This window comes from Columba livia, chromosome 1 (genome assembly GCF_036013475.1).
Source record: "Columba livia isolate bColLiv1 breed racing homer chromosome 1, bColLiv1.pat.W.v2, whole genome shotgun sequence".
Taxonomy (NCBI): Eukaryota; Metazoa; Chordata; class Aves; order Columbiformes; family Columbidae; genus Columba; species Columba livia.
The window spans coordinates 13,099,614-13,113,917 of record NC_088602.1 but is presented as its reverse complement, the minus strand read 5'-3'; the positions used below and the strand labels follow the sequence as shown (position 1 = coordinate 13,113,917).

At 42.2% G+C, this 14,304-nt stretch overlaps 1 protein-coding gene across 8 annotated transcripts in view; it reads left to right on the top strand.

The window, feature by feature from the left end:
• Positions 1 to 14,304, top strand: part of SESN3 (sestrin 3) — a 44,242-nt gene that overhangs the window by 7,753 nt on the left and 22,185 nt on the right. The window contains exon 1 of one of the 8 annotated variants that reach the window (XM_065041779.1): positions 9,114 to 9,175. The exons of 6 other annotated variants lie outside the window; for them this stretch is intronic. The gene's annotated coding sequence lies outside the window, so the exon portion shown is untranslated. Of the gene's footprint in view, positions 1 to 9,113; positions 9,176 to 14,304 lie in introns of those variants that run through there. One more of the 8 variants, XM_021291507.2, reaches the window with a different exon arrangement.

The following is a 14,304-nucleotide window of genomic DNA, read 5'->3' as shown; positions in this document are numbered from 1 at the left end:
GAGATGGAAGTCAGTGCTTTTGATCTAGAGAGGTGTCTTAAATCTTTCCTGAACGTCCCTGGTTACCTGAATTAGAGTGAGATAAATAAACAGATACAACTTCCTGATTAAACACCTGTTTGTTTTTCTTTTCTTGTTAATGGACCTCTCATGTTTCTTTCAAGGTAAGCATCTTGTTTTCTTAGACGGGCAATGGATTTCTAATGGATTCTGAGCTCAGCACCCAGCTTAGTGAACTTGATAGCAGCGTGAGGCTCCCTGCAGCCCCTCAGGGGATCGGCTGGGAAAAACAATATGGAGAGGAATATGAAGTATTCCTGGCTTTGTGTGTTGTGAGTAGGCTAAAACTGAAGGGATAACCCTGCATCACACAAGATGTATGTTCCTCGTGGACTTGCTTATATTGTGTGGGCTGTGTGTGGATTACCCTTTGGGTTGTGGTTTAAGTCTTCCAACGTACAGAAGTGTTAGGTTAACATGTATGAAAGCCAGGAGAAATTGCATTCTTGAGAATTATGTAGAACTGTAGGTCTCTATTATCCCTTCAAGCGCATGAAACATTTGGAAGAAAAGAGGTGACTTTGAAATGAGGCCTTCATCTATTCAGAATGAGCAATAAATGCATAAATACAATCAGTAAGATTCAATTGCTGCACTTCAGAATCAAAATGCATAATTGTCTGTCTGTTTTAAAGTGTATTAAATTTAAACTCAGTTTTGATATTAAAGTAGAGAGAATTGTGGATGCTTTAAGAATCAGCTGATACTTCAAAGGATTAATTAAGTTCTTCCTTTGAAGGGAGGAATGTTTGCGAGGATGACTCCTCACTTAATGTTTTCACACACAAAATGTGACTTGTAGGTTACCTGGGAGTTAAGAATTTGTGGTTCTGAGCAATTCCACATAACCTCAGTAAAACAGAGTTATGTTGATGATAACAAAAAGGTACTAGCTGTCTTGGTGTAAGCCGTTTTTGAAGCAATACAGAGCTGCTTACTCAAAATCAACTTTTATGGGTTTCTGGGCTGTTTGTTACTGCATTGGATTTGCTCTGGCTGATACCAACAAAACAACTGAAAGCCAGCATATGTTCTCTCTTCTGTATGAATTGTGCAGTTAAAAATCATTTAATAAGACAGTATCTTAACAGCATTGAACCTGATTTAATAGCATGTGCTTGTAAATATGTTTAATATCTCTTGCTTTAGCATGTGGTGAAGGGAATATAGTTACTTTATTGGCTAAATGTATCTGGAGGGGTTTTGGCCATATGGTTCTAAATCTGTTTTAATGTAATTATCCCTATTAACTACAAAAATAAAAAATATTCCCTCCAAGTTGATTGACATTCTTCTCAGTAAAGCACCCTCATTGCTGATTAGAAGTGTGGAAATAGTAATTTGTTCTAGCATTTAGAAATTTGATTAGACCTCTAATGAAATGGAGCGCCTACACGCTGTCTAAATATTCTACCTGATGCCAGTTGGATCTCATCCACTGTGGAAGAACACTTGAAATGTTGCTTTACTACAATTTGTTTAGTGTCTTCGATGTCAACTGTGCTGCCTGCATGCAAATAGCCGCTGGCTGCTCCGCGGGCAGCGTGAACCCTGACCCTCCTGGAAACCCGCATCAGGATTTGATTATTCTGCTGAGAGCTCATTGCCTGACTGCAATAACTGGCTTAGAGTTAGAGAATTAAGGCAAGTGTTAATGTGGAAGGATCCGTACTACTAGCTCTGTAAGCTGGGCTTTAGAGTGGCTGTGTACATACATTATACATCGTATCATGTGTGTATGAGGTAGAAACAGGCTGGTAAAGTTTGCAAGTTGTCGCTGTTCTTGTTTAGTAATGAATTGATAACAACACACTATAAATGAAAGTTTAAAGCACTGCGTTTCCCTCCCTGTTATGAGCTGGCTTGTTCTGTTGCTTCCAAAGGCTGACTGAAACACCCATTGGGTGCCACGGCAGCTGTTCTAGCACACGTTTTAATTCCTCTTAAACTCAGTTTCAGCAGTTTTTGCTCAAGAGCACTACTGCTAGAAAACTCTGAATCAGGACTCTTTGTTACTGTCCTGCAGTGGAAACTTCCCGTCCCCAATGGCAGGAAACACATTAAACTAACACTTCAGGTGCGGGGTGTTCATTAGTCAGCAGTTCATTTTGACCGGTTAGCTTCTCCCTCCAAAATACAGAAGATATACTCTAATGCATCTGAACTAGAATCAGATATATCCTTTGGTTTTCTTCCTTGTATTTTTATTTTACTTCTGGTTCTCCACCATATTTAATATTTTTACATTTTGCAGCCTCCACATTTAAACTAACACAGCGGAAGTCTTGAACCAGCAGAACTCCAATTATTTTATGCTGTATTAATGCTTCAAGAGACTTCAATATTTTCTTTTTCATCTTCTATTCCTTCCAGAAAACCCAAACAGTTTAAGTACATTATTAGTTTAAGTTTTGCGTTACTGGGAGATTGGAGGAGGCGGTAACATCAGGGATCATGCTGGTAGAACCTGCTCTGAGATAAGTGACTTTTATTCCAGCAATTGAAAACTTCTTGTCTCGCCTCAATGCTGCTGCTTCACAAGTAGTTGGAAGAAAAGGTGCGTTGGTTGAAAAGGTCAACTGTAGTGTAATTAAAGGCAGAAATTAAAGGCTGAAGGAGCTTGCAGCCAGTCTTATAGTCCTTCAGGGGACATGGAGCTTGGTGCTTGTTAGACCCGAGCAGAGGATGAGTAAAGAGTGAGCAGTCTGCACCGAGGGGGGTTTCCTGGAGCCGTCTGTTGCGCACGGCTTAAGAAAGCAAAATGGGAATGGAGGTGGAAGGAAGGTCTCCCTCTGCATCCCTGCTCTTTAGGTCACTTACGCAAAAGGTATTAGATAAAGCTGTAGTTACTTGACCTATTTATCCAACAGAAACCTGCAGTACAGGCAGAAGCAGTTTGGCTCTGCAGTGCTGTTGCTGGTTTGTATGGGACGCTCCTGCGGGTTAAGCCGTGCCTCACAAATACTCCCAGGCAGCATCCAGACATCCGACAGGAGTAATTTGTCATGTTTGAGACTCTAGGTCTGTGGCATTGGTTCTTCTTTCTCTGAACAGCTGGAATACCTGTTGCCTGGTCTAACTTGTCTGTACAGAGCTAAGCTGGGCGCAGATGAAGGCTGTGAATGTGTCTCTTAGGAGCTGGGTTTACTGATGCAAAGATCTGAGTTTGGGTTTGGTGGCTTCATTCAGAAAAAGCACCAGTAGGCTGGAATGCAATGGAGGGTCTCATTAGGCAATGCATGTTATTGACTCTTCCGTAGCTACAGAAGTATTTATTCAGGCAGGATGTAAAACAAGGGGGTTTATTATTTCTGTAGGACTTCCTGGAGATTTTTTTGTAGAGTCATTAAGTCACTGCAATGTAGTAAAAGTCCTGTTAGTAGAAGTGTAGGCAGGAATCTGAGGACACAGTAGAGCCTGTCAGCTGAGGTTGGAGGTAAATCTGAAATTCTGCCTATCTGCTGGCCTAGACAGCTGAAGAGAGCAGGAATAGCTGATCTGTCTCTGGACATGTCTTTGTGTTTACATGTAATACATGTTCTGTAACAGTTATGAGTCTTTGTTTTTGGAAATAGCATCTCTTTTTAAGCTCTGTCAGGGAAATACATTTGTACCTCAGGTCTTTGCTGCCACCAGCTCAGCCACGTTAGGTCAGTGTGTTTTGGAGATGGCATCTCAGTAATGACTCACTTTGGTAAAACGTAGCTTAAGATCTAAAATGTTCTTTAAAAAAAAAAAAAGAAGAAGAAGAAAGAGGAATAAACTGCCTGGCTGCGAGGATTGTTATGGTTGTTCCAGCAAGTCAACAGCTTTTGAATGTGCTTCTGAGATGAAGCTTCTCCTCTGTTGGTCTCTTGTCTAAACCTCTCGCAGACTAATCAAACATAAACCAGTGGCATGTCAGCTACTTGCTCCTTGTAAAACAGTCTCCAACCTTTGCAAACAAGACTCCTTGGAGAAATAATTTACTCTAATTGGTGACTATTTTGGGATTTCCAATCAGGGGAAGAATCAGAAGGGCTCACCTGTGGTTTTTCATCCGTGACCCTAGCACCTAGGAGATTTCTCTGAATTTCTTTCAAGGAGACTGTGTAAGAAAACTTATTTCAGTAAACTCAGAGGCACAGTGTAGATGCCACCCCCCTCTGAAAAATGCTTACAAGTCAACTAATCAAAAAAGGCTTAAACTTCTGGCTTAGACAGCAAGGCGCTTGCTTTTGGAAATTGTACCTTTAGGCTAGATGTAAAGCGTGTTAGAGAGATGTTGTTTTTCATCTGGCACGTTCTTTCTGTGTGAGTCATCAACCAAAGAAAGATGGCAAAAAAGTGCCTCTCTTAAAGCAGGAGGACACTGCTCCTTTTGGGAGGGGACTAAACCTTTCCAGGCTGTGAGAACAGCATCAGCATTCCTTACCTTGTCTGAGCTGTGACAAAGATGCTCGGTGGTCATCGGCCGTACATGAGCATTCATCTGAGAAACTTGTGCCAACGCGGCTTCTCATTTTTTTAAAAAGCTTTTGAATGGATCAACTTTTAAAATTTTAAGGAACATCAGCCGCAAGTTCTGTTTGCTATGAACTGGGAACCTTGCGTCAGCTTCATGTTCTGATAATTTTTTGTTGGCTTGAATTTGAATGTGAACAGCTTAACTAAAGTTCTTCATGGTGAGGCAGCACAGCCAGCGTCTGCTTGTGTTCTTCCAGGTAGATACCATCAATCTAAACAAACATCATCTGCCTATCAAGTGAGTAGGGAAGGTTCATATTTATATTGTCTTCATGTTTTAACTCTTATGGGATTTTTCTTCACCTTTTTTAGATCTTAACTGGGGTAACTGCTGATGGCATGCATTTAGCAAAGGGGAAGAAATAACATCTGCTTCCTAAAAACAGTCTTGGTAAATAATGTAGTCAAGATTATGAAGCAAATTATATGATACCGCTTGTGTTGAACAGTGTAGGAATGTGCTCACCTGGGCACTAAGGAGCGATATAATGCAGGCTGCGTCTTTTAGACTGGATTAGCATGATGCTTGTTTCTACAACAGTACAGCTTAGCTAAAACATCTCTTTGTTTGGGTGATTACAGTTCCTATCAATATTAGAAAATATGTTTCATTTTTAATGGCATTTATAGAATAAATAGTATTCTTTATCCAGTCTGCTGCAGATATACAGTATAACAGCATTAGCGTGGGTGTAGCAGATCAGATCAAAACTCGGTGTCTCTGACAGTGGCCAAGGGAAGGTGTCGAAGGAAGAGGACACAAAATGGAGCAAGTTCATCATGACACTTCCTTGGAACTGTCTCCCAGCCTCCAGCTATTTGCAACTTGAAAACGTCCTGTGCTGTTGGTGGTCTCTCCATATTTAATAACCGTTCTTGCATTTCTTTTCCATGAGCTTAAAAGATTCACTTTTAAACACATGCCAGCTTCAGGTGTCTGCAGCATCTTACAGCAAGGATTTCCACAGCTTAGTTGCACATTGTGGGAAAGGTTAAGTATCTCTGCTTGAGCTTGTCACCTGCTGGTTGGTTCCTAATCCCTTTATTGGAAGTGGTAAAAGCGCACTATACATGGACTGTGACAGCCGGGAGGCAATCGATTAAAATGTCTTGACATGCTCATGACAGCAAGCTCAGCAGTTCAGTGCTGCTTTCCAAGACTCAAGCTACTGTGTTGTGCAATTCTATGTGAAAAAGATGGCAGAAAGCAATCTGGGGGGACTCCAGTACTGAGCTGAGCACATTTCCCTCTTTTACCTGGGTGAGAGGATTCATTTTTCTGAATTTTGGCAAGTTATTTCCATGACTCTTAAGATCCTGCACACAGATTTAACTGTTAAGATAATTTTGTACATGGGGTGTGTGGGGAAAGCAGTTTAGAAAAGCATGCTTCTGCTATCTGTGTGATTGTCCTGTGTCTCAGAATACAATTTGGTTTTACGTGGTACCTGGTAAGTGAAAGGTGCTTGGGAGAATGTTGCTGAAGCAGCATATTGTGGGACACTTATTTACTCAATAGTAGTTTTTATCAAGCTGAAAAGACTCCAAGGACAGGGGCTTATCAAGTGGGAGTGTTGGCAGGGACGTGGTGAATTTGCTTGTGGAACGTGGGGCTTCTGTGGTTTTACCTTTTCCTTGAGGTGCAGCGAAGAAGCACTCCCTGTGATACACTGCAGCCAGCTCCTGTGAGCTCCTGTGCAACAGTGTGCTGCACTTCTGCTAAATTCAAACTTTCCACTTAACCACCCAGCTTCAGTGGTTTTCACCATTGGTCTGAACAGGGGAGCAGGCAGAGTGCATCGCCCACTGCATTTTTAGAGAATATCTACAAGAATCATAGAATCGTTTCAGTTGGAGGAAGCCCTCATCAAGGGATACGAATTATCGATTCCAACCATAACATCACTCTGGCACTAAACCATGTCCCTAAGAACCTCATCTATACACCTTTTAAACACCTCCAGGGATGGTGACTCCACCACTTCCCTGGGCAGCCTGTTCCAATGCCTGACAACCTTTTCTGTGAAGAGTCTTTTCCTAATACCCAGTCTAAACCTCCCCTGGCACAACTTGAGGCCATTTCCTCACGTACAATCACTTGTTACTCAGGAGAAGAGACCAAGACCCTCCATGCTACAACCTCCTTTCAGGCAGTTGCAGACAGTGATAAGGTCTCCCCTCAGCTTCCTGTTCTCCAGGCTGAACAGCCCCAGGTCCCTCAGCTGCTCCTCATCAGACTTGTGCTCCAGGCCCCTCACCTGACTCATCGCCTCCTCTGCACTCACTCCAGTACCTCAATGTCTTTCTTATGATGAGGGACTCAAAAATGAACACAGGACTCAAGGTGCAGCCTCACCAGTGCCAAGTGTGGGGGATGATCAGTTCTTTAGTCCTGCTGGCCACACCATTCCTGATACAAGCCAGGAGTGAGAGTTGTAAACAGACAGTAGCTACAGGCATGTGCTACATGATAAAATATTTGGTGACAAGTGGTGGAAGCGCCTGGGAAGCAGGACTGTATGGTCACAGAATCATAGCTACAGGTCAAACAGCTTTTCACTTTGGAAAGATCTCAACCTTTGCCTTCTTGAGTTAAACTCTATGGTGGATTTTCACACTTGGTGAGTAAAGATATTTCAGTGTTTGGTAGCTAGAAAGCATGTCGTGTTTGACAAGAGTAATGAACATTGCTTGACTAACACCTCAGCCAGCAAAATACCTTGTGTGGCCAGGAGACCAGTGCAGCCGTGTTGGTTCTGACAGCCTATAGGGCAAGTATTAATAGTTGAAGCTGGGAAGGAAACAATTTTAGCGAGCCGGTGCGGAGGTCAGAGCCCAGCTTCCTCCCCTGTGATGCTAATCAGAGGAGGATATTGTTATTATTTTTTCCATTACAGCGCAGAGGTAAGACTCTATACTTGCGGTGAGCAGATCTCTTTATGATGCTATTCCATCTGAACTGTTTAGCTTCATCATTTTAACTGAAAACTCATCAGTGGCCGAATTAACATGTGTCTGGTTTCTCAAGCAGGTTGTGCAGTTGAGCTCCACATGCCCTCCTCACTTAGAAACTGTTAATCAAGAACTTCTTTAAAACTGCTCTTAACCAAAGACTTCTGTAAAACTAGCTTTAAATATTTCTAGAAGAGTTGCAGTTGCAGACTTCGGAGCAGGCATAACTTTAAGAGTCTCACCCTCGGTAAAAGTCTAAATCATGATGTTTGAAGGCACACTGTGCCTGAATGGTGTCTCTCTGTGCTCTTCGTCACAACAAATGTGACAGCAGTGCCGAAGAGGGGAGGTGAGAGAGGACAGCTTTGCTCAATTCTCCCAGTCTGCTTTTATAGTAGCCTGCAGTTCAGTGCATCTTTCTTCTTATAAACCCTGAGTGTGGTGTCTGCTGGAATACTCTGTCACTTGAGGGTGTTCCAGCATGAATTGCAGTGGAGTCCATTCAAAGTTTTCTATAAAATATATTGTTGGAGTACTTTGCCGTATACTGCTCTTATATTAATCTAATATTTTGAACATTTAGCATCTTTGAAATACTTTTTTAAAAAAAAAACAAACCCCAAACTAAGCCACTTTCTTCACAGTAGAAGAATTCCATTATGCATTTACAGTATGGATGAATACCATTCAATTTTGCTTGCTTACAAGGCATGTATTTTCAGACAATACTCCTATTAAAAATTTGGTAGACCATTCTTGGGAGGCAGTTCTGCCAGAAATAGATGACAGATTTGCATAACCCTAGGGGTCTGTCTTTTTTTTAAATATCCACCAGTTACGCCGCTGCGATTGGCAGCGTGCCCAATGAATCAAATGTGTGTGCATTTATGAACTGAAGTATTTAACTCTTCAATTACTGTATTGTAAAGAGGCTGTGCTATCAGTAGTTAATTTAGGTGTTAATTCAGGCCTGTCAAAGCAGCTGCTGTTGTATCTGTGCTTTCTATCAAACATGTTCTACCTGCTGGCGGTGGTTTGCTGTGTGGATCGCGTGGGGAAGCCGATACGGTCTCTCTGTGGGTGAACAGAGACCACACGCGTGTCCACGGCTGCTGCCCATGCCCAGGCTGAGCATGTGGGACCCAGCTGGCAGCGCAAAGCCAGGCTTGGTTAGTCGGGCTGTGCTCGGGCAGGACCGAGCAGCCTCTGCCTGGCAAAGGTGGATTAAAGGACGCGCTGTGCTGCTTCGGAGAATCGTCATTAGCAAGCAGCAGTGCTGGCCTGGCTGCTGATGAGGCACATTAACTCAATGCAGTTTTGCCAATTTAGTGACTAAAGGCTGCGTTCCCCAAATGAGACAATATTGGTCTGTCTCAGTATGTCAGACTTGGACTAAATCTGAAGGTGGAAGCGGGCCAAGGAACAGATAAAACAAGTCCCAGCTTAAACCACTGAAGTTTTGCGCTGTAACTTTTGCCCTTGATATCTGATGCTGCTGAAACATAGAAAGTGCTCTTCTGCTGTGCTCGTAGGATTTTGAGTCATCTTGGTGATCACAAGATCTTTGGTCCTGAGGGCATTTCTTGGGGAGCATAAAGACTCCAGTGTTACTGCTGGGTGTGCAGGGAGGGGAGGAGGCGAGGTTCTCCATGGACTGGTGAGTGGGAACCCTTGTTCCTCTGGTGGTTTTTGTTTTGTTTTGTTCTGGTTGGTTTGTTTGTTCGTTGGTTTGGGGGTTTTGTCTTTTTAAAAATTTTGGCTTGTGTTGTTTTGTTTTTGTTTCTTTGTTGTTTTTTTGGTTTGGTTTGGTTTTTTCTATATTTTGGATGCTGACATAGACCAGAGGACCCTTTGTTGTCTGCTGGTAGGAAGTGTCTTGTGTAGCTTCAGACCATTATTTTTGACCTGATTTACCATGGATTCCTGTTAGTCCGTGGAGGAAAACCAAGCCTTTCCATGGCACAATTGATCTCATCCTCAACTAGACATGATCTTTCTTTTTCAGTTGTAACAAAGGTCCTACTGGCTGACTCTGATTTGTGTTTCTGTGTTTGATCAGTTGACTTTCAGCCTCGGTATCTAATAAGGATTGGGACATGGCTAAGAACTCAGATTTTTAAGTTTGGCTTAAATGAGATGAAAGTGAATCTCTAGCAACAAGAAGTAGAGGTGGCTGTTTGTCTCTCATCCTTTAAATTTTTTAATAATCGATGTTTAGGTTTGGCTGCTGGCGTCTTCGGTTGAATAAACCTTCTCGTGAAGATCTTTACAGGTGTGTTTTTGATGTATTCAGGTCTATTCTGACAAAAATGCAAAACACAGTTCAACTTCTTAACTAAAGAGGTGTTTAGCAGCACACCCCTCAGGCTGACATTTCACTTGCAGCCCTTGCCCGTCTGCTCCCAGCTGGAGTTTTGGTTAATAGCTGGAAACAACTTTGAAATTATCCACAGGATAGGGAGAGTGATGCGACACACGTAGGACTGGAAGAGGATGTTGGATTTCTTTATGAAAAGAAGGAAATAGGCCTTTCTGTCAGTAACTGCACGTTCCCCTCTGGGTTCTTCTCCCTTGGGTTGGGCGCACTGGATCTTTCAAAGATCAAGGAACCGCTGTTGGACTTATGCTGCCTGGCCATCCATCTTGGCTTGGGTAGAAATTGCTGCCCTTTGGTTTCTAATTAGTGTGGATTGTGTTCCTAATAGCTGGTGGAGGGATGGGAACTGGGGGTAGGCTTCCTTTTATTGTGTGAAATGCTAAAGGGCTGTAACTTGTTACCAAAGCAAAAGCTCCCCATCAATTGTGCTGCCCTGGCTCTCTTCCCAGCTCCTTGCACCACTTCATCAGCTCTGAGGCACAAAGATGCCAAATTCTTAATGTTAAAAGTGACTGGTTTAAGTATTTTGAAATGCTGTTCCATAAAAAAGATTTCCTACTGTTGGACTTCCTCAGCTAATTTTCATCTTTATCGCTTAGTTTGCAGGTTTGGAACTGCACAGTCTGTTAAGAGGAAGAAACCATTGCAAAATCACTTGAACTACCCCTAACAAATGACTGTAGGCTGAGACTTTTACTTTGTGAACTCTAATGTTTTGACATGGTTTGTTCTGAACATCTCTTTTAGTGCTTCTGGAGCTAAGTCCTGGGTTTAATTATAGGAACGGGTCAGTTGTAAAGAGGAGTGCACTGTCAGCAAATAAAGTCTTGTGCATCATTCCAGTTATTCCTCTTCACATTTTCTCATTTGTCTTTTCTTTCTCTTTGGAAATTGTTTTGAAAAACAGGACACCAAGGCTTACCCTTCCAACGTGTACCCAAATTCTTGAAGTTGCAACACAAACTTAGTTTGAGATGAATTTAAGATACATTCCAAAGCTATAAAGGTCCTGATTTTATTACATTAGATGTCATTAACAGATTTTTTTTTTTTAATTTAAAAATGGTACCTCAATAAATGTTTGTCAATGAATTTCAAGATTTCACAGCTTTGATGAATATACTTTCTTTGTTCTTATCAATCAGAACCTCCCAAGAGTACTGACATGTGAAGGTCAGTAAACCGTGTCTTTGGTTTTCTGTTTAGTCAGCAAGACTGTGTAGCTTTAAATATTATATTAATCCTCTATAAATTTATGAAAAGTATTAAAGGTTCCACCTAAAACAGAATGCATGCGTCCTAAACTTCTGCCGCATTGCTAAGCTGCTCTTCCTCTGACAACGTTAGGTGGATAAATTAAAAGGCAACTTGACATATGTAGAAATAAAAAAAATCCCTCCTGCATCCTAAGGGTTTGAATAATAATAGAAGCTAAAACACAGTCGTAGCTGTTCAGGTAACTTTTGGGTTTGATTTTTTTTTCATGGTTTCTAGACAGAAATTGCTCTGGGTTCAGCATCGGTGTCAGTGAAACCCAGAGCACTTGACTTTGATCAGAGAAAGAGGATTTGGACCTTGCTCCAGGATCCAAGAACCAAAAGTGGAAATGTGTTCAGTGAGCAATAGTGAGGGTAGAAGAAACCAGTTTTACATAGGCTTTTAACCAGCAGCAGCAAATAATACTGCTTATGGCATGTGAACTAAAATACACACGGCATTCATGTCTGTCCAACTGAAAACCAAAAGTGGACTCTGCGACATCAAGTCCATGAGATTGAACTGGTGTATTTTGTTTTTTAAGAACTGTAAGATGAATCTGAGACTGGGACAAAATCAATCCGTTTTGGAAGATTCAGCCCTAGACAAGGAGCCCTAAACCGAGTTCTCCTCTCCCACCCAGGTGTCTCAGTGACAGACTCGACTCAGATTATTGTCACAGATTATAATGTGTATTATAAATAAATAAACCACTGAATTTAAATGGGAAGGATCCTTAGAAATGCTAGATGGTAGCAAAATTGCTTGTAGATTTTAGTATACGAAAAGGTGTAATAAATGAGAAATACATACTCATCGCCTTCCCCCCCCCAAAAAAAAACCTCTTGATTAGGAAAAAGAGTTTGTTTCTCAGGAGAAGCTAATCTTGGGATACCCTTAGGCTTTATATTAGGTCTAATGCTGTTTATTATCTTGATGCCTTTATAGTGGAGGCTCTGAGCCCCTTTGCGAGCGTTTCCCAGCCGCTTGTAGCACCCTGCAAGTTCACAGGCACACGAGTGGCAGCATTACCACAGCTTGCAAAATTCCCTCTCCAGGTGCAAAATGTTTCTTCCCAGTGATTTCCCCCCACCCCCCACAAAGTTGCAGCGTGACCACCTTGATGTCGAGTTCAGCATGAATGAGCTTTTATGCACCATGTGTGTGAGAAGCCCCCAAACCACTTGATTCTCACCTGTGCTTTTCGTGTTTATGGGTATTCAAAAGTCCTTCCTAAACCAGCTGTTGGATCAGCCCCACCAGCCAGCAGTGCCGTTCTCAAATAAAACTTGCTAAAAATAACTGTTTTTTTAAAGCCTGAGGACGCGGTGACTCATGTGATAGCGAAGAGGAAGAAAGGTTATTTCTTTTGCTTTAGGTTTTGGGAAGAAAGCGGCTGTGCTGTCCCAGCCCAGTCAGGCTCCCGCTTGCTCCTGCTTGGGCTTCACGGTCGTGTTGCCATCTGGGATCTGGCTCTGGGATCCCTTCCCTTGCCACGGCAGCTATTTGGGATGCAGGTGCCATATGTCCCAGTGCCCGCGGCCTCTTGGCTTTGCAGGGAAGGTGTGTGGTTGCTGCCACAACTGAAAATAAACCCGTGAGACGGCAAGTCGCAGCATTTAGTGCCGGGGGAGTTTGGGCCTTCTAACTCACCTAAGGATGAAGGCATTTCTTTCAAATTGTAGGTGTGCAAATGGGAAATCGTTCCACTCCATCACTGTTAAAATTCCTGATATTTAGCTCACAACACCATCCAAGTGCCACTCAAGGAGGAAAAGCAAGTCACAGGAAAACTTGCTCAGAGCTGATTTTTTCCTGAAGTCCTGCAGCAGCTCTCCATGCTCTGCACAGGTCTCATTCTGCTGACTCCACAATGTGCTGCTGCAAAACCTGCATCTGGGCTCTGCCTTGCAGTGGCCCCTCTCCCCATAACCTGCTCAAGCTCAGTTTTCTCTGCTTATTCTTGAACTTCATAATCTTTTTCCTTCCAAAGAAGCGCCCCCCAAAAAGGCACTAGTCTTGATGGAAATGGAATCGGTTGCACACCTTTTAAGATAACTTATTCATACTCAGACGATGTGTTTCTGGAGGAATGTGAAGCAGAATATGGTATATGTGCATACAGCATTTTAGTTGCTGAGCATCCTGTTTCTTGCTTCAGCCACTTAGCAGAAGAATCCAATTTCAAATTAGATATTTGGGACCTTGTCTGACTTAGCAGTAGCCAGTGTAACCAGCAAAGACTGGTGGGACAGGAAATCAAACCCGCTTTCTTGGGAAACAAGGAGCTTTGCAAGAACTTTAGCCATAAAGGACCATGTATGTGCAGTGTTACATTCTAATTCCCATGCAGGACTTTTCATGTTTGGGTTCTTGGGTAGACCTTAAATCGCTGTTCCAGATAAAGCGTGCCCAGGAGCAGTGGTTCTGTACAGCTTAACAAAGCCAACATTCTCTTTTTTAATGCTTGTAAACTTCCCATGTTTTTATTAATAGCATCCTGAGAACTTGTGCAACCAGATTATATTTGCTCCTTTTCTTCTGACAAGCTTGTTTGAACCAATTTTAATAAAATAAAAGCTTTGGCATGAAGGAAAAATAATGTGTATTGATGGAAGGCAAGAGTATACACTTGTAATACAGAAAAATAACAGCTTCCTGAAAGCATGTCATGATTAGACATGAATTATCATGTTTGGGGTTTCGTTTTTCTGTTCTTGTTTGGTTGTTTGTTTTTTTCCAGGCTTATGTTTTGTAGATTCTTCATTATGAAGTGAAGGGTTAAACTCTAATATCCAGATAACCTTCATAAATCAAATAAAATGCAACCTTAATAGTAATTTTGGAAAGCTTTTCTTTTTTTAAATGTTGGCAGGAGTGACTGGCTGCTCGCAGAATTTAAAGCTATGTTAGAAAATATCTTCCTGTGCCTTGTGTAGCTGTGTGAGGAAGGGGCTGCATACACAGATACCTGGTCTCTCTGTACCCTTTCTTCTTACTTTAGAATGAATACACATAATTCATAAGAAGTATTTTATGGGATTTTGGGGCTGTGGCAGCAGGCAGGGGTTATGGTGAGTTGTCTCCTGGCTGCTGGGCCTCGCACAGTAGATCCCGCTTATTTCTGCATCTTTTAGCAGCTCGTTATTCCA